The 20,178-nt window shown below is 43.4% G+C and overlaps 1 pseudogene; it reads right to left on the bottom strand.

Moving 5' to 3' along the window:
- Positions 1-1,995: 1,995 nt before the first annotated feature.
- Positions 1,996-4,804, bottom strand: LOC109891751 (fibroblast growth factor 18-like; annotated as a pseudogene).
- Between the last annotated feature and the right edge of the window lie 15,374 nt (positions 4,805-20,178).

The following is a 20,178-nucleotide window of genomic DNA, read 5'->3' as shown; positions in this document are numbered from 1 at the left end:
AACGTCATTGGCGCCCAGGGAGCAGTTGTTGGGGGTTAACTGCCTTGCTCAAGGGCAGAAGGTCAAGAGTTTTCCACCTTGGGGATTTGAACCAGTGATATTTCAGTTACTGGCTCAATGCTCTTCACCACTAGGCTACCTGCCACAATGAGAGGCTTTACCTCTTGCCCCTCCCTCCTCAGTACTACAGGGCAGAGATGGAAGAGAACACAAGGGGGGTGGAATAAGTAGACCAGAGCAGGCTGTTATTGGGCAGTTTCACACTGAAAAAAAATCCTGTCTAAATGGGACATTCCCTCTCTCACGTGAGCATGCCAGAGATTATGAAGGAACTGTGAGCGAGGGAACGCTCACTTACACAGACACGAACCGTGATCATTTATACAACATCTTCATTTATCCACCATATTTGTTACAGATTATGGATGTGGCCCTCAATGAGGCCACCATCCAGTTATGGAAGGCTGCACTGCTCACAAGTAGATACATCTATAACACACTAATATGTTAGTGTATAGGTACTCTCTGTTGAAGCTTGTTTCCCATTTATCAACTCAAGACTTTAGTAGTTGTATTAACCTGATCACCATTGATTCTATGTATTGGCAGGTGCATCCCATCCGAGAAAGTCTCCATAGGCTCAGCTCGTTTTCCAAAGGAAGAATCAATTGACTTAATCCCGTGGTTTGGCACATATTCTGTGTTCCGTGCAGATGCTCCCAGTGACCACCAAATGGAACTTGTACACTTTTTTTTTATTTGTATGAAACACAGCAGCAATGACTCTGAGCATGGTGTCAGCAATGACTCCGAGCATGGTGTCAGCAATGACTCCGAGCATGGTGTCAGCAATGACTCCGAGCATGGTGTCAGCAATGACTCCGAGCATGGTGTCAGCAATGACTCCGAGCATGGTGTCAGCAATGACTCCGAGCATGGTGTCAGCAATGACTCCGAGCATGGTGTCAGCAATGACTCCGAGCATGGTGTCAGCAATGTCTCCGAGCATGGTGTCAGCAATGACTCCGAGCATGGTGTCAGCAATAACTCCGAGCATGGTGTCAGCAATGACTCCGAGCATGGTGTCAGCAATGACTCCGAGCATGGTGTCAGCAATGACTCCGAGCATGGTGTCAGCAATGTCTAGGTTATGAGTTGTCTGCGGACCAATTTAAATTATTTTTGGGGGGTACTCAGGTCGGGGTCTCCACTTACTTTTGAGAGTTAGTATAATAGAATATACAAGGTGCAATTTAGAAATTTGGTTGTGCATCAGCAGTCACTCAATTAGCCCACATCAGCTAAATGTTTTTAGATTGCTGGCAGCTAGACTAATTTACCAATCTAAACTAGTAAGCATGGTCGAACTACTGACCGGGTTGGGACCTGTTGCTTATCAGATATAATTAACTGCAAACATTTGCCTCCGCCCCATGACAAAATGAGTAGACTTGCATGAAATGAGTTATGAAATTGCTAAATGTTCTCTGCCTCGTGGTAAAATGTGTAGAATTGCAGAAAATACATTTGTAAACGTCAAATGTTTTCTCCTTCATGAGGTGGGCCACTAAAATGTCTTGCTCGCAAGCTAGGGTGTATGGATGTGGGTATGCAGATCCACAAGGCACTGTGGCCCCTCATGATGAGATCTGTTTGTTTGTGGCCCCCACCCCCATCAAAGTTGACCATCCCTGACATAGACTGACCAGGTGAAAGCTTTGATCCCTTATTGATGTCACTTGTTAAATCCACTTCCATTGGTGTAGATGAAGGGGAGGAGATTTTTAGGCCTTGAGACAATTGAGACATGGATTGTGTATGTGTGTCAAGAACTACAACGCTGCTCGGTTTTTCACGCTCAGCGGTTTCCCGTGTCTATCAAGAATGGTCCACCACCCAAATGACATCCAGCCGACTTGACACAACTGTGGGAAGCATTGGAGTCAACATGAGCCAGCATCTCTGTGGAACGAATTTGATACCGTGTGAAGTCCATGCCCCGATGAATTGAGGCTGTTCTGAGGGCAAAGGGGAGTGCAACTCAATATTAGGAAGGTGTTCCTAATGTTTTGTACACTCAGTGTATGTATTCAATTAAGGCAATACCATTGGTCTAAAACAGCTGTCATACCATCAAGTTGAATAAATAATTGTGTTAACGATAACGATTGTAATAAAAATCCATTATATAATTTCTCAATTTCTTGTTAAATATTTTCCAATGAGTCAAGCTGAATATATTGTAATAACTACATTACAGCAGCTTTCTGTATTGAGTGAATAGGCAGCAACAGTAGCGCCTGAATCAAATATGAAGAGAAATACAAGAAATGTCTTGGGAAACCCTCTGTGTTGGCTACACATTACAGTCCAGTCGTCTTTGGTGGTTCGGATGTTTGTTACTGAAAGGTTGACCAGTCATCTTTGGGATGTTCAAAACATGAATATTTGGTATTGAACTCCATGGTTCAGTTGTCTTTAGGATGTTCAAAACATGAATATTTGGTATTGAACTCTGGTTCAGTCGTCTTTGGTAGCACATCTTTAACCCCTGTGGTAGCAAACAGTGACTAGCTATCTTCTGTAGCCTAACTAGAATGGTTGGCACTGTAAATTGTAATTCAACAGACTTTGAAACAACATTGTGTCTTTGGAATGGGGAGGAAAAAGGCAAGGCCATTTTTCCCTGGTCACTTCCACAGCACCAACCACTGATGACGTGGTCAGATTGTTTAATTCCAAGTCTTTTGATGTATATTCGGTATACACCAAAAAGCAATTTTCCTGGGCTCAGCCAAGAAAACTCACATTCTATTCACTGGGGGAAGGACAGTTGACTATCTAGGTGCTGTAGTTGCTGTTGGTCGGGTCCCTCTCACTCTCTTTTTCCTCTTGCTGACTGGTAAAGCGGAAGGGCTGCAGGTCGGGCTGCTCCCCGGGGGGCAGGCGCTTCATGAAGTGAACGTCCTGCTGGTTGGGCAGTGTCTGAGGGCCTCTCCTGGGGCGTCCCCTCTTGGTGAATCCCACGTACCATCCCGTATAGCATGCTGACCTCAGAGCTGTGTAGTGGTTCTCCAATACCATTTCAATGAAGACACAGTCTGCACTGCGATTACTAGCCTTCTAGGAGACACACACACATGATCATGTCAATACAAGATGAAAGAGAATAACTGCAGGTTAAACTCCACATTGAAAGGAAAGTATAGCGAGAGTCAGAATAAACATGGCGTTTGTCTCACCTTCCCCACAAGCTTGCCTCGACGGTTCATGCACAGGTAGAAGTTGGTTTCTTTACCACGGATTCTCACCTGACTTCCAAAGGTATCAGCCTCCACAACAAGCTGGGCTTGGAAGGAGACAGAGGCCCAAAAAGACAGATTGAGGGGGGATTGTTAAATGCAATTAGATCATTGATGTAGCCCAACAACATAATGCGGAGGTCAAACTCAATCAATAACATACATTCCTTCTCTATCGCCCTCTCACTACCTACCCCAAACCCCCTCGATCCCCTTCCAACAAAGCAACAAAGCAGGGTAAATGGAAAACCAATGACCTTATCAATGGCGTAAAGTGGGACTGAGTCTAACACACAAACTGCTGCTCCATCTTTTTCCTATTTATATTTCTCATGTTAGGGTCTGTTAATCAAATCTAATCTAATTGTATTTGTCACATGTGCCGAATACAACACATTTCACCTTACAGTGAAATGCTTACTTACAAGCCCTTAACCAACAATGCAGTTTTAAGAAAATACCAACAAAAACAAAAATAAGAGAATAGAATAACAAATCATTAAAAAGCAATGTTAAACAAAAATTGTGGGGCTATATACAGGGGGTACCGGGAACAGAGTCTATGTGGAGACTATATACAGGGGGTACCGGGAACAGAGTCTATGTGGAGACTATATATAGGGGGTACCGGGAACAGAGTCTATGTGGAGACTATATACAGGGGGTACCAGGAACAGAGTCTATGTGGAGACTATATACAGGGGGTACCGGGAACAGAGTCTATGTGGAGACTATATACAGGGGGTACCGGGAACAGAGTCTATGTGCGGGAGCACCGGTGTCGAGGTAACTGAGGTAATATGTACATGTAGGTAGAGTTATCAAAGTGACTATGCATAGATAATAACAGAGCAGTAGCAGCAGCATAGAAGAGGAGGGGGGGGGGGGGGGGCAATGCAAGTAGTCTGGGTAAGCATTTGATTAGCTGTTCAGGAGTCTTATGGCTTGTGGGTAGAAGCTGTTTAGAAGCCTCTTGGACCTAGACTTTGCGCTCCGATACCACTTTCCGTGCTGTTATCAGTAGCCAAAGGGCTTGTCTGTCCATTTGATAGTTTATGAATTTGAGGGCCATGTACTGTAGGTATGATAACATACAGGGAATTTTTGGTTCCAGGTAGAACCTTTTTGGGTTCCATATAGAACTCTTTCCACAGAGGGTTCTACATGGAACTACTCCTACGGGGACAGCCGAATAACCCTTTTTTCTAAGAGTCTACTATTATATCTTACCATATTTATCCCCATCGTCTCCCTTGGCACTGATTCTCCTTCCCATCACCTGCACATGTTTGCCGCTTGTCCTGCTGTAGAGCTGGTACACTCTGTGCTGCCGATGGCTCATGGCGTCTCGACCTCGTGTCTGATTCTCCACGTATACGCTGAAATTAACATTGTCCACAGCTAAGACCTGTACCACCACAAAACAAACAGGCATGTGGTTAGAATGAGAGACTTTATCCAGAATTGGATATAAAAAAACTAAATGGATACAATTCTATACACACATTTACCTGCAGGTGGCTGCAGACCACCAGTAAAGCCTGGACAGATCTGAGAGAAGGGGAGAATGGATCTGCCTTGAGATTACATGTGGTATTTTTCATCCCAAAATAATAGAAAAGCAGTCTGGCTGCCATGTCCCTGCCTCTTTTCTGCCTCCACCAACAATTTTAAACGAGTCTCTATGCCTCCAAAAAAGGTACTTTTTAGATCAAAACAAGAGACAGTGGCCACGTTGTCGCTCTCCAGGGACAGCTGCTGAGCTCAGCTCATATCTATGGTGAGCTAACAGGATATCAATATTCACGAATCCATCCAGCAATCTATCTAAGCACTTCAAGTTCTTATCCCTCTCCGGCATACACAGCACATGCATAGATACATAGATTGCATTACAATGCTGAACTCCATCTTAAATAAAGAGGGGGGAGAGCAGGAGAAACGTTACCAGTAGAGTGTTGTTTCAGCTTCCCAGTACCGTCTGGCTGTGTGCTCATTAGGAGACCCCTATACCTACTGTGCTGTCCAGATGCCTGGAACACAGCCTACAGCTGGTGGAAACTGCACACAGATGTCTGCTGCTCCACTTCTGCTCCTCGTCTACTTCTGTTCTATCTCTGTGTTACCTCTACAAACCTGACCTCTTCTCTGTTTGAGAAGTGGAGAATAAGTTTGAGAGATATATGACTAAAATGGGATTGACAGGGACACTTTACAGAGGGAAACGGGGTCACTTTTAACAGTAAATGGAAGATTCGTTAACAAGTCTGATAGAATTGCTTTATGCTTTGTTATAGCGGATGGATGGCCCAATTTGGGGAAGAGGTAGTTACTGATTGTCCACTTAACTAATCACAATCCTGTCAAACACCCAATCAAAGGCACTAATAAGGTACAGTCATTAATTCATAACCTGTTAGCAGACCCTTTGTCAGTGACAAACGGTCTTTCAGTCTGGGGAGAATAAAAAGTGGTTATGGGACATGGTTGAATGACCAGAGGAGCAATGCTGCAGGAGCTGACATGATAGTTTTATAAACTGTATGACCATGTGGAACAGCCTCAGAGGAATTGCACAGATAAAAAACACAAGATTCCACCACCACGTGGTATTGGAAAAACAGAAGCATGCATATGCAATTTCTATACCATAGTTAGCTGTCCAGATAAATGTTTTTTCATTAATCAAATGTCTAAAGGAGAACGTTGACCCTTTCTGACGTGTCTAACATCACACCTGTTAACGGGTGCTGGAATTATAGTCCGAGCATGCATGAAGAGAAACACATGTGCACAGACACACATACACACACCATTCATGTAACACGGGATACTTGCACTCGTTTCACTCCAGAAAATCTTAGGTTGCGCATCAAGGGTTACTGCGCATCAAGTGTTACTGCACATTTAACTTACAACACCACCAGTGTAGAGAGGAGGTAACTCATCTCTCATCCCGCTCAGTTACCCTTGCCAAGGAAAGTCGGGCACCGTCAGGATCTCTCAACTGCTACTGTCTGTAATCCGTTTGTTGGAGAAAGGATTGGGGGAATGCAACAATTCCTGCGGGCATCAGCAGAGCACTCCGGGCACATCAGTTAGGATGCTGGCGGAGGGGAATGGGTTTTCTCTGGTATCGTATAGCCAAAATGTGAGCGAATACGCGCAGGGTATGTCCCGTTTGTCCAACACCTCAATTCGCCGAAATCATGACAGATGTTGGGCAAAATAGAACTGTTCGCAGGTTTGCCTTTTTTTTACTTGATCTGTTTCTAAAACTAGGTCTACAATGTTTATATAAGAAACATTTAAAATAGGCTTAATTATTCCCATTGTCCATTAGTTTCCCTTGTCTTCTTTAATTCCTTCTGTAGGCTTTATTACTTTTCTTTTTCCGATAATCTATGTTAATTGCTCAGTTACAGTCGTTCAGGGAAACATCCATTCCCAGTGTCACGGAAAGTCTGTAATTAGAGAGTGAGTGTGGGGCATGAGTGGAGTAGCAGCGGGGAAGGGGTAGGCGATATACGGCTCGTGTAATCCAAGTGATGATCTAGGTTGGTCCCACGGGAGTCGAGACCGCTTGGCATGTCATAGAAATACCAAGTAGATCAAGGAGTCCACAAGCAAGGGCAATGCGACTTTCAGAGAACCCAGTGAGGTAGCAGACTGTCCACTGATTGTGTGGGTGGTGTGAAAAGTGGTTTAGGCATCACTGTGAACTGGACATCCTTTCCCCGCCAGACGTCCTTTTTCCAGTACGCTGTATTAAAATGCCTGTCAGCATAGACTGAGAAGACCAACCCAATACAATGCAGAAAGTTTTACTTCAGGTGTTCTGCAGGTGAAAATGAGACACCAGCCTGGTGCCCTTCTAGCCTGGCTGACGCGCTGCCCACGTGACTAAACAGCACGCTAGAGAGGCTGGTGTTTGCAAGACTAGTGCCCTTCCTCCATATAGTCTGGATTTTGTGTTGGTAGCCTACCTGACCAACCTCTCCCTAGACCTTAAAGATTGCCATATGTGTGTGAAGTGTGGTGATGACTGGAGAGTAAGCCTCCATTGCATTTGCACTATACAAACATGATGGGTACATTGAAGAACTGTTTTTGTTTTGTCTTATTTCGTTTTAAGTTCCATTAAGATTATGAAATACATAATGGAAAAGGAAAGGGAATGGGAACATTGGAAATGAGGGAGGGAGGGTGGGTGTGCATAAGGTATGTAAGCAAAGAGTGGGATCCAAAATGAACATTTCTCAGGGATTTAACAACACCGCCAGATCCTCATTCACCACAGAACCGCAGACATATGGTCAGCCAACCATACTAACCCCTACTACGCCCCCCCCCTCTCTCTGTCTGTATGTCTGTCAGACAGACAGACAGACAGACAGACAGACAGACAGACAGACAGACAGACAGACAGACAGACAGACAGACAGACACACAGACACACAGACAGACAGACACACAGACACACAGACAGACACACACACACACACACACATACAGTGGGGCAAAAAAGTATTTAGTCAGCCACCAATTGTGCAAGTTCTCCCACTTAAAAAGATGAGAGGCCTGTACATTTTCATCATAGGTACACTTCAACTATGACAGACAAAATTAGAAAAACAAATCCAGAAAATCACATTGTAGGATTTTTAATGAATTTATTTGCAAATTATGGTGGAAAATAAGTATTTGGTCACCTACAAACAAGCAAGATTTCTGGCTCTCACAGACCTGTAACTTCTTCTTAAAGAGGCTCCTCTGTCCTCCACTCGTTACCTGTATTAATGGCACCTGTTTGAACTTGTTATCAGTATAAAAGACACCTGTCCACAACCTCAAACAGTCACACTCCAAACTCCACTAAGGCCAAGACCAAAGAGCTGTCAAAGTGGAAGACATACAAGACCACTGATAATCTCCCTCGATCTGGGGCTCCACGCAAGATCTCACCCCGTGGGGTCAAAATGCTGAGTTGCATCCAAAGAACACCATACCTACTGTGAAGCATGGGGGTGGAAACATCATGCTTTGGGGCTGTTTTTCTGCAAAGGGACCAGGACGACTGATCCGTGTAAAGGAAAGAATGAATGGGGCCATGTATTGTGAGATTTTGAGTGAAAACCTCCTTCCATCAGCAAGGGCATTGAAGATGAAACGTGGCTGGGTCTTTCAGCATGACAATGATCCCAAACACACCGCCCGGGCAACGAAGGAGTGGCTTCGTAAGAGGCATTTCAAGGTCCTGGAGTGGCCTAGCCAGTCTCCAGATCTCAACCTCATAGAAAATCTTTGGAGGGAGTTGAAAGTCCGTGTTGCCCAACAACAGCCCAAAAACATCACTGCTCAAGTTTCAACTGTTCTGTCTGCGGCTATGGAACCCTGACCTGTTCATCGGATGTGCTACCTGTCCCAGACCCGCTGTTTTCAACTCTCTAGAGACAGCAGGAGTGGTAGAGATACTCTGAATGATTGGCTATGAAAAGCCAACTGACATTTTCTCCTGAGGTGCTGACCTGTTGCACCCTCGACAACCACTGTGCTTATTATTATTTAACCCTGCTGGTCATCTATGAACATTTGAACACCTTGGCCATGTTCTGCCCGGCACAGCCAGAAGAGGACTGGCCACCCCTCATACCCTGGTTCCTCTCTAGGTTTCTTCCTAGGTTCTGGCTTTTCTAGGGAGTTTTTCCTAGCCACCGTGCTTCTACACCTGCATTGCTTGCTGTTTGGGGTTTTAGGCTGGGCTTCTATACAGCACTTTGTGGCATCAGCTGATGTAAGAAGGGCTTTATAAATACATTTGATTGATTGATATCTATTTATGTAGCAAGCTAATAACACAGAGCCTAATGTTAGCTAGCTAGCTGCTAGGAGGACGTCATTTCATTGGAGGATTGGGTGAGTGACTTTTTCCCCTCATTTTGTTTTTCAGTGGCTACACAGTTAGAGATGCACGTGTCATTTGGTTAGCTAGCAATAAATGTGAATCACTTTGCTAGCTAGCTATGCTGAACGCCGTTACCCAGTTATCATATCTCTTGCGTTTGCAAATTCATTCTGACTAGCTATCTACTCCAATTTCAAAACACTCTTGTCTTGTTTGAGTGTGCCAGAGAGCAGAATACGTGATGAATTTACGAATGCGCAAGACCCGCTGAATATGACCAGTGTCAGTAAACGTAGGCATAAACAGTAATAGTTCATCATGAAAGCTCTAGATAACATGTAAACAGCCTAACCACCTCTGCTAGGTTGAGTAAAATGGTCAGTGAGGTATTCTCTCATTTGTGTCTGGAAGTAGCTAGCTAGCAAGCTAGCCAGCCTTTGCCAGTTAGCTTGGTTGGGACAAAGGATGAGCAGCCTATTCCCCATAATGTATCAGTGCAATTTTGACGGCCAACTAGCTAAAAAAGTTTTAGACGTTTTATCTAATGTTCCTTTGTTAGATTTTTAGCTCATCTTGCTCTGGCTAGAATTAGTTGTTGATCTTGTTGTTCTTGATGTGTATACAGGGAAATATAGCCTACCTTTTTATGATTGTTTACCAACTGGCAAGTTTCTTCACTGACATTTTCAACCTCTCCCTGTCTGAGTCTGTAATACCAACACGTTTCAAACAGAGCACCATAGTCCCTGTGCCCAAGAACACTAACCTGCCTAATTGACTACGGACCCGTAGCACTCACGTCTGTAGCCATGAAATGCTTTGAAAGGCTGGTCATGGCTGACATGAACACCATTATCCCAGAAACCCTAGACCCACTCCAATTTGCACACCAACAGATCTACAGATTATGCAATCTCTATTGCTCTTTCACACCTGGACAAAAGGAACACCTATGTGAGAATGCTATTCACTGTCTACAGCTCAGTTTTCAACACCATAGTGCCCTCAAAGCTCATCACTAAGCTAAGGACCCTGGGACTAAACACCTCCCTCTGCAACTGGATCCTGAACTTCCTGACAGGCCGCCCCCAGGTGGTGAGGGTAGGTAACAACACATCCGCCACGCTGATCCTCAACACGGGGGCCCCTCAGGGTTGCCTGCTCAGTCCCCTCCTGTACTCCCTGTTCACTCATGACTGCATGGCCAGGCATGACTATAACACCATCATTAAGTTTGCTGATGACACAACAGTGGTAGGCCTGATCACCGACAATGATGAGACAGCCTATAGGGAGGAGGTCAGAGACCTGGCCGTGTGGTGCAAGGACAACAACCTCTCCCTCAACGTGATCAAGACAAAGGAGATGATCATGGACTACAGGAAAAGGAGGACCGAGCACGCCCCCATTCTCATCGATGGGGCTGGGGTGGAGCAGGTTGAGAGCTTCAAGTTCCTTGGCGTCCACATCACCAACAAACTAACATGGTCCAAGCACACCAAGACAGTTGTGAAGAGGGCCTGACAAAACCTATTCCCCCTCAGGACACTAAAAATATTTAGTATGGGTCCTCAGACCCTCAAAAGGTTTTACAGCTGCACCATCGAGAGCATCCTGACGGGTTGCATCACTGCCTGATATGGCGACTGCTCAGCCTCCAATCTCAAGGCACTACAGAGGGCAGTGAGTATGGCCCAGTACATCACTGGGGCCAAGCTTTCTGCCATCCAGGACCTCTATACCAGACGGTGTCAGAGGAAAGCCCTAAAAATTGTCAAAGACTCCAGCTACCCTAGTCATAGACTGTTCTCTCTGCTACCACACGGCAAGTGGAACCAGAGTACCAAGTCTAGGTCCAAGAGGCTTCTAAACAGCTTCTACCCACAAGCCTGAACAGCTAATCAAATGGCAACCCAAACTATATGCATTGCCCCCCACCCTCTTTTACGCTGCTGCTACTCTCTGTTATTATCTATGCATAGTCATTTAATAACTCTACCTACATGTACATATTACTACAATTACCTCGACACCAGTGCCCCTGCACATTGACTCTGTACCGGTGCCCCCTGTATATATATATTTTTTAAATTGCATTGTTGGTTAAGGGCTTGTAAGTAAGCACTTCACTGTGAGGTTGTATTGTATTCGGCGCATGTGACAAATACAATTTGATTTGTTTGATCAATAGGACTGCACATTTCCTAAATTTAAGAGGACTCCCATGGTATTTAGCTATATAATTGCAGAAATCCATTCAACTGTATTTTGTGGCTTTTGCCGAATGCGTTTTAATGATCTAAGGTTGTGCTGTTGCAACTGCCTGTAAACACATAGTCAAAATGAATGATGGCAGGCCCTTCTGGTAAATTGCTTGTTTGCATATTCGCCTACTGTACCTCGGATTGGCTATGGTGCACTTGTCTGCGTAGAGTCTGGTCCTGGATGAGACAGATGTTTTTATTAGGTTTTATTTAATGCACTATTAGCCCATACAAACGCATTGAATAATCGTTTCACAACATGGAACAACAGATAGTCCCCCCCCAAAAAAAATCTAAAGGAAGTTTTTTCTGAAGTGTCTTTCCTATATCCGAGAGCTATAAGAAAGATCAGGAAACAATAATTATTATTATTATTATTATTTTTATTTTTTTACATATATTTAACACTTTATTTTTGGAATTAAACGGTCTCCATATATACTTCCATTCATTTTTTCAACTGGTACCCGGGGGACCTTCAGAGTCTTGTGAGGTCTGTGGGCATCCTAGAGCAAAGCACCATCGTGCTCGTGAGAGTCTCACCTTTCCGCAGAGGGGACATATTAGTGTGTAGCACAAACTGTTCGGACGCTACAGACCATTATGTGAGAAGGCCAATTTTAGGGATGTCTCACAGTCTGACAAACACCGCTCTAGCTCTGTCAGTTTTCACCGCAGATGCGGAAGTGCGACATCGGCGGATGTGTTATATTGAGATGCATCCAATGCAAAACAACACATATCTCTAGTTTAAATTTTATGGGGATTTTTTTATTATTCGATTTCCGAAATGGGAAGACGAGCACAAGAACATCTCTGCTATTTTCCCCTTGCAATAGCTAGGCTACAATATCACACCAAATTAATGTTCGTTGGGGTAGACCTAAACTGTCAAATTATATTTACTGTGCTTAGATGTTGGTCCTCGTGGCCTTTGTTTGCAAGTTAGTTAGGATGCAGTAGAGATGATTCGTGTAGATCAGATGTTATTTCTGATGCTAAACCCCTCAAATGAAATACATAGTTGTATGATTAACAGGGCTGGGTGGCATTAAGCCTATGTTCAGAAACCAAGACTACCCACCCAGTACCCACAGACTGAAGGACTTCTAGAGGCCTAAGCAATATTAATGTTATAAACCAAAATCAGGTTTGACCCTTTTGTAATTTTAATATGTTTCTCTATTAGGTGAACATATGCCATCTATTAGCAGAAACAGTTATTTAGCCTTTTACCTTTGACTCAATAAGAACAAGGTTTCGGGTTCAGATGTAGGATGAGATATGGTTCTGAATAAAAAGCAGAATCAGATATACACCTCCATCACCACGAGCCATAATATACCAGTGAACTAATGCATCAGTATAAGAGTGCTGTGAGAGACTCATGGTCTTAAAAGGTTCCATATGGGGCTGCTGGGCCTGTGTCAGACTGAGCTGATACACAGTACTGGGCCTGGCACCACCAACACACTTTCTGTCTTCTTTTATTTGAGCTGTCATGCTTTACCTGACACCTGTGCTGTGATTGGATAACCTTTTGTCCCAGAGAACAAATGATACTTTTCACCCTTGCCTCGCCCTCTCTATGTCTGCCTCTGTGTGTGTTCAGTAGTAGTCTCACGCTCCAGACACTGTTATTTTTGTAAATGTTGAAATATGGCTAAAAAAAACAAAACAATGGAAAACTGGACCCATTTTAAACAAGCTCAATCTCCACAGTGCGAAGAAAGATGAATGCTCTTTTTTCTGTTACAGTGTGTAAGCCATTGTTCTCCATTCTGTTACTTCAGAATAGTGCACATTATGCATATACTGTATGTCAGGCCGAGCACAGTATCTATCTCATAGAATAGTTTTATGTTTTACATGTGTCTGTTGGTATCTAGCAAGATGTCCATCTCATCTCAGTACATATGTTCAATATCAATATCAGCACACTCAGCAAGTCCCTGTGCCAGAGAACTGTGTTTCAGGTTATTGTTGGGATACATGGGCAATTCTCTCTCTCTCTCTGTCTCTCTGTCTCTGTCTCACTCAATGTCTCAGACACGTGCACAAACAAACTGTCTTGGCTCATACTCTGTCTTTCCAGACTTTGAAGGGAGTTCAGACGTCGAATATAAGACAGGTCCCCACCAAAACAAAATATCAAACTTTGAGATAGAATAAATAATATCTCCCCCACCCTTTCTTTCTGCCCCCCACTCCCATTTTTCTTTCTGCCCCCCACTCCCATTTTTCTTTCTGCCCCCCACTCCCATTTTTCTTTCTGCCCCCCACTCCCATTTCCCTTCTCTGTGTTATTTCATTCTTGGCTGGAGGAGAAGTATGTGCACTTATTATGTGTTTTCCATGGTAGCCTTCCCTCTGGAATAGTTTAGCAACAGAGAGTGAAAGGGTGAGCTTAAGTGACAGAGAGACATAATGAGGTATAAGGAGACTGGGGAGACATTGGGCTGAAAGAGATGGACTTATCTTACCTGACTATTTTGGTGGAATACTTCTCTATATTAACTGCCTAGTTTCAAACACACCATCCCTGTACTTAGATACATCTATTGATTGGCTATCTACTGACAATATTTGAACATACCTGTCTTCCCTGCCATGTTCAACTCTTTCATTCTAACTGGCTGTCATTATAATGCACACACACACACACACACACACACACACACACACACACACACACACACACACACACACACACACACACACACACACACACACACACACACACACACACACACACACACACACACACACACACACACACACAGGCACTCCTGGACTAGGGGTGAGAAGTCTATCAGCAGCAGATGAATGATAAGTTGGTTAGTGTGAGAGATATGAAAGAGATAGGAGATTATGTTATGAAATCTAAGTGTGGAACAGTGCGTTTGCCTCTGCATGACCATGACGAGGAATAAGCTGGACTGATCTAAACCAGCCGGTTAGGCAGGAACACAACCCAATCTAATGGAAAGATTTTACTTGCTATTTGCTATTTATCTGTTGGAGTAACTTCAAACAAAAAAGAGAAGGAAAATATGCATTTTATGAATTGCAAAAAAAGTGTAGTTTCTTTGAGCTTTGTGGGAAATGTGTTTAACATTCAGACAGGGACGTCTACCGTGGCAGCTTGAATTCCCTGACCCTGTTTGGTCTTGGCATAGAAGCCTTTTGTCAGTCATCTTATTAGAGCCACAACATGATTGGCTAAGGGCTGCTGGCACCCACCCAGTAGAGGAAGAAGTGCAGTGCTGCTGGGCTGTGGAGCTGTGTTGTTGAAGAACACTGCTCTGGGGTTGTGTTGAAGGCCTGTGTTGTGGCAGAAGGTTGCCCTGTGTGTTCAGGAGGTGGTATGGTTTGGTCTACTCAGAAAGAGTATAATACTCTGCCCCTGTGTGGTTGGCCTCTAGGGTTGTAGTGTGCTCAGGGAGTTGTGTTGCTGGACTGTGCTGGGCTGTTTTGTTGTCAGTGCTGTGATCTTTGGTAGAACAGAGACTTTTATACAGATGTAGGATCTTAATTTGACCTGTATTGTCGCAGCAAAATAATCCTGCAGCAAAAGGATTTTACAGTTTAGTCCATAATATTGCTTGATTGATGGTTAGGCTATTAGCTGGTCAAAAGGAGGCTACATGAAAAGTGGAATACTGTTAATATAACCAAACGTGTTTTAGTGCAGATTTTCAGTGAATTTATGTAAATCATGAAGCTCATCTGCATTTTGTTGCTGAAAATTCTCAGCAACAAAAGAGTGATCAAATTAAGATCCTACATCTGTAGGCCAATACGTACAATACACAGAGCGATGTAAATAAATAATGGCATTTAGCACACGCTTTTATCCAAAGCAACTTACAATCATAGAAACACATACTGACACAGAGATACTGTAGGCAGATGGATATCACAAAAGGGATGAATGAGAAAGAAATGAGTGTGAATAGACAATGCAAATTAAGTTTCCGATTTCCCCAGAAACAAGCCCATTGCAAATTATCCCATTTGGAGCAGTTTAGCGGTACGTAATATTGGAAAAAGAAGAATGAGTGAGTACTACATATAAACAACACTCACCTCTTATATACACAGCATGATGTACTAGCATAATCAAACACTGTATGCTGATGGTTGTTTACAGCTGGTCATTACAAAATGTGGCAGTTCAACTTAACCACCTGAGGTAATGTGCAAAAAATACAGTGTGAGAAAGTAGGAATGACTGCGTGTATATTTTATGTATCTTAGGTCGATGATTTAATTTCACATCTGTTCTGTAGCATTCAGAACTTTAGAGGAACACCCACAAACACCCCCACACACCCACACTGTGCAAACCCAAGGTCACTTTTGATCCTGCTCTATACCTTCCCCCCCTCTTTTGTTGGCACTGAGCAATGTGTTGTTTATGATGCCTCCACCTGGGTAAGCACTCATCTCTCTCTCCAGAAAGACTGTAAACCCCCAACCAACACACACGCCATTGTTTTTTCAGGATATATTCACAACACTGAAATGTAATATGTGTCAAAGGTAACATCTACATGGGCAAGAGAAAGTATGTGAACCCTTTGGAAATACCTGGATTTCTGCATACATTTGTCATTAAATTTGACCTGATCTTCATCTAGGTCACAACAATAGAAAAACAAATAACACATAAACAATTACAATGTTTAAATGTCTTTATTGAACACACAATGTAAACACTCACAGTGCAGGGTGGAAAAAGTATGTGAACCCTTGGATTTAATAACTGGTTGACCCTCCTTTGGCAGCAATAACCTCAACCAAATGTTTTCTCTAGTTGCGGATCAGACCTGTACAACGGTCAGGAGGAATTTTTGACAATTCCTCTTTACAAAACTGTTTCAGTTCAGCAATATTATTGGGATGTCTGGTGTGAACTGCTCTCTTGAGGTCATGCCACAGCATCTCAATAGGGTTGAGGTCAGGACTCTGACTGGGCCACTACAGAAGGGGTATTTTCTTGTGTTGAAGCCATTCTGTTGTTGATTTACTTATGTGTTTTTGGTCATTGTCCTTTTGCATCATCCAACTTCTGTTGAGCTTCAATTGGCGGACAGACAGCCTTACATTCTCCTGCAAAATGTCTTGATACACTTGGGAATTCATTTTTCTGTCGATGATAGCAAGCTGTCCAGGCCCTGAGGCAGCAAAGCAGCCACAAACCATGATGCTCCCTCCACCATACTTTACAGTTGGGATGAGGTTTTGATGTTGATGTGCTGTGCCTTTGTTTATCCACACATAGTGTTGTGTGTTCCTTCCCAACAACTCAACAGTAGTTTCATCTGTCCACATAATATTTCACCAGTAGTGCTGTGGAACATAAAGGTGCACTTTTGCAAACTTCAGACGTGCAGCAATGTTTTTTTTGGATAGCAGTGGCTTCTTCCATGGTGTCTTCCCATGAACACCATTCTTGTTTAGTGTTTTACGTATCGTAGACTTGTCAACAGAGATGTTAGCATGTTCCAGAGATTTCTGTAAGTCTTTAGCTGACACTCTAGGATTCTTCTTAACCTCATTGAGCATTCTGCGCTGTGCTCTTGCAGTCATCTTTGCAGGACAATCACTCCTAGGGAGAGTAGCAACAGTTTGGAACTTTTTCTATTTATAGACAATTTGTCTTACCGTGGACTGACAAACAGCAAGGCTTTTAGAGATACTTTTGTAACCCTTTCCACCTTTATGCAAGTCAACAATTCTTAATCTTACGTCTACTGAGATATATTTTCTTCGAGGCATGGTTCACATCAGGCAATGCTTCTTGTGAATAGCAAACTCAAATTTTGTGAGTGTTTTTTATAGGGCAAGGCAGCTCTAACCAACATCTCCAATCTCGTCTCACTGATTGGACTCCAGGTTAGCTGACTCCTGACTTCAATTAGGTTTTGGAGAAGTCATTAGCCTAGGGGTTCACATACTTTTTCCAACCTACAGTACACTGTGAATGTTTAAATAATGTAATCAATATAGACAAGAAAAATACAATAATTTGTGTGTTATTAGTTTAAGCACACTATATTTGTCTATTGTCTATTATTTGTCTACTTAGATGAAGATCAGATCAAATTTGATGACCAATTTATGCAGAAATCCAGGTAATTCCAAAGGGTTCACATACTTTCTCTTGCCACTGTAGTTTCCCAGAGCAGTGAAGATATTCTTACCTGAAATGAGCTCAAAATAGAACAGGGAAGGAAAAGAGAAGATGGATTGGCAGGAGCAAGGAGATTAAAGGAGACAATAAGGAAATAGACAATAGAATATCGGCATATAAAATAGGATAGAAGGCCTTTAATGTCTCCAGTGACTTATTCCCTGTTGTGTCCAACTTCAGCATGTGCAATAACTATATCAATGCTGTGCAGACACAGTTGAAGTATGAGCCTAGTAGTGAAGGATTATAGTTGAGCTTTTGGGTAAAAACACACAAAAAAAACAGTGTTGCGATTGGAGACACACTCAGACATCAGAAGGGTTATTGCATGCATCCCTTGTTTGAACACAGGAGTTTGAGATGTATTCCATGTACATAGATAGAGCATGTTCTCCGATGCACCATGGGCGTTATTCAATCAAGTAACATTTCACAATCCTCATTTTTGACACAAAAACATAGGCTGCTGGGTATAAAAAGTGTGGTGGAAAAATGCACACAACAGTAAGGGAATAGGACAACAGGTGAGCATTTGTCCTTGGATAATAATCTCTAATCTGTGGCCTTGTTCAGGGTTCATTTGGAATGCCTTAGTGTCAAAGAGTACATTTAGGTCACTCGACTGCAGTTGCGTTGGAGTACCAGGAAGTGATATTAACATGAGATAATGAACACTGCTGACAAACAGCCAGGTGAGACTGATGTAGGCACCAGTGCTGCCACTTTGAGGAACACAGTGGAACTGCACATCAATTAGCCAATCATCCAAAACTACTGTAGTTCTGCAAGCCACACCATTTTACAGTATGTTATGCCAGTCCTTTAGAAGTCTGTCCATATTCTATCTAACCCATATCTTTATTAACTAATTTCTAGTTCGTAAAGATATCTTTATGAACTAACCCAGCTGTCATCTGTACTTCCTACTGAAAGTGACCTTAGGCCATCTTTTACATAACACATGTTTTGATCCACCACCATACACTCTGACTTCGTGTGCGAGCTCTGACTGTGAAGGGGTGAGACAGACGCTCAGCACTTTCCTATTCATATAGAGTATATGCCCTTTTCTGAGGGAATCCTCTGGTTTACACAACTGAGTAACAGGTGCTGTGTCTGCCCCTATAGTCCTCTACCCTCTATCCCCTCCTTCCTTGCTCTCTCTCTCCCTTCTGTACTCTTCATCTTCCCCACTGCGTTTGCCATCACCCACTATCCTTCTCTTGCCCTCTGCCTTTCCCTCTCTCCTTACCAAGGTATCTCCTTGAGGTTCTTCTCCTCTTTTCAGACACCCTCTTCCCATTAGACACTGACATGACAGCATACATTGAACATGAGTGTTAATCCTGGCATTCCCTGTTTGTGGCACCCTGCTCCATCTCTGCAGAGAGAGAGAGAGACAGAGAGAGAGAGAGCTTCCCATTGACTCAGACTAATTATATCCATATCTAAAGCCTCTGTCTCCATCTACTGGCCTCCACATGTACTGAAACGAAATACTGTATCATGCATTTCCATCTTCCCTTCCTGTAAATTCCTTTGAGCACCGCTGCCTTCACCAAAGGTAGGCTGTACTGCTTTTTGACTTTGATACATCAGATGGTGCAGAGACAATCTTTTCCCCCTCACATTTCTCACGGTCACTTGTAATCTCATAGCAAGTAACACACTACCAGCCAGTAAAACGTTGGAAGTATTGATGATAATTTCTATAAATATAATTTGAAATGAAAGATTAGGATATATATATATTTTACCCAGGTTTACCACGTCTGCAGCTTTACAGGTTTGCCATAATTAGGACCAAGACCAGATGGGTTGATCCCCCCCCCCCTTTACTTTTTGTATTTGTTTCAAAATGTGTGTGTGTAGGTGTGTGTAGTTGTGTGTACAGTGCCAGTCAAAGTTTGTGTACACCTACTCATTCAAGGGTTTTTATTTATTATTTACTATTTTCTACAATGTAGAATAATAGTGAAGACAATAAAACTATGAAATAACACATTTGCACATTCTTGGCCTTCTCTCAACCAGCTTCATGATGTAGTGGTAGTGTAGTGGTGTGGGGGCTGTGCTTTGGCAAAGTGGGTGGGGTTATATCCTTCCTGTTTGGCCCTGTCCGGGGGTGTCCTCGGATGGGGCCACAGTGTCTCCTGACCCCTCCTGTCTCAGCCTCCAGTATTTATGCTGCAGTAGTTTATGTGTCGGGGGGCTGGGGTCAGTTTGTTATATCTGGAGTACTTCTCCTGTCCTATTCGGTGTCCTGTGTGAATCTAAGTGTGCGTTCTCTAATTCTCTCCTTCTCTCTTTCTTTCTCTCTCTCGGAGGACCTGAGCCCTAGGACCATGCCCCAGGACTACCTGACATGATGACTCCTTGCTGTCCCCAGTCCACCTGGCCATGCTGCTGTTCCAGTTTCAACTGACCTGAGCCCTAGGACCATGCCCCAGGATTACCTGACATGATGACTCCTTGCTGTCCCCAGTCCACCGGGCCATGCTGCTGCTC

Source organism: Oncorhynchus kisutch, linkage group LG6, assembly GCF_002021735.2.
Source record: "Oncorhynchus kisutch isolate 150728-3 linkage group LG6, Okis_V2, whole genome shotgun sequence".
Classification (NCBI taxonomy): Eukaryota; Metazoa; Chordata; class Actinopteri; order Salmoniformes; family Salmonidae; genus Oncorhynchus; species Oncorhynchus kisutch.
The sequence above is the reverse complement of the archived record's forward strand: the minus strand, read 5'-3'. Positions and strand labels throughout refer to the sequence as shown.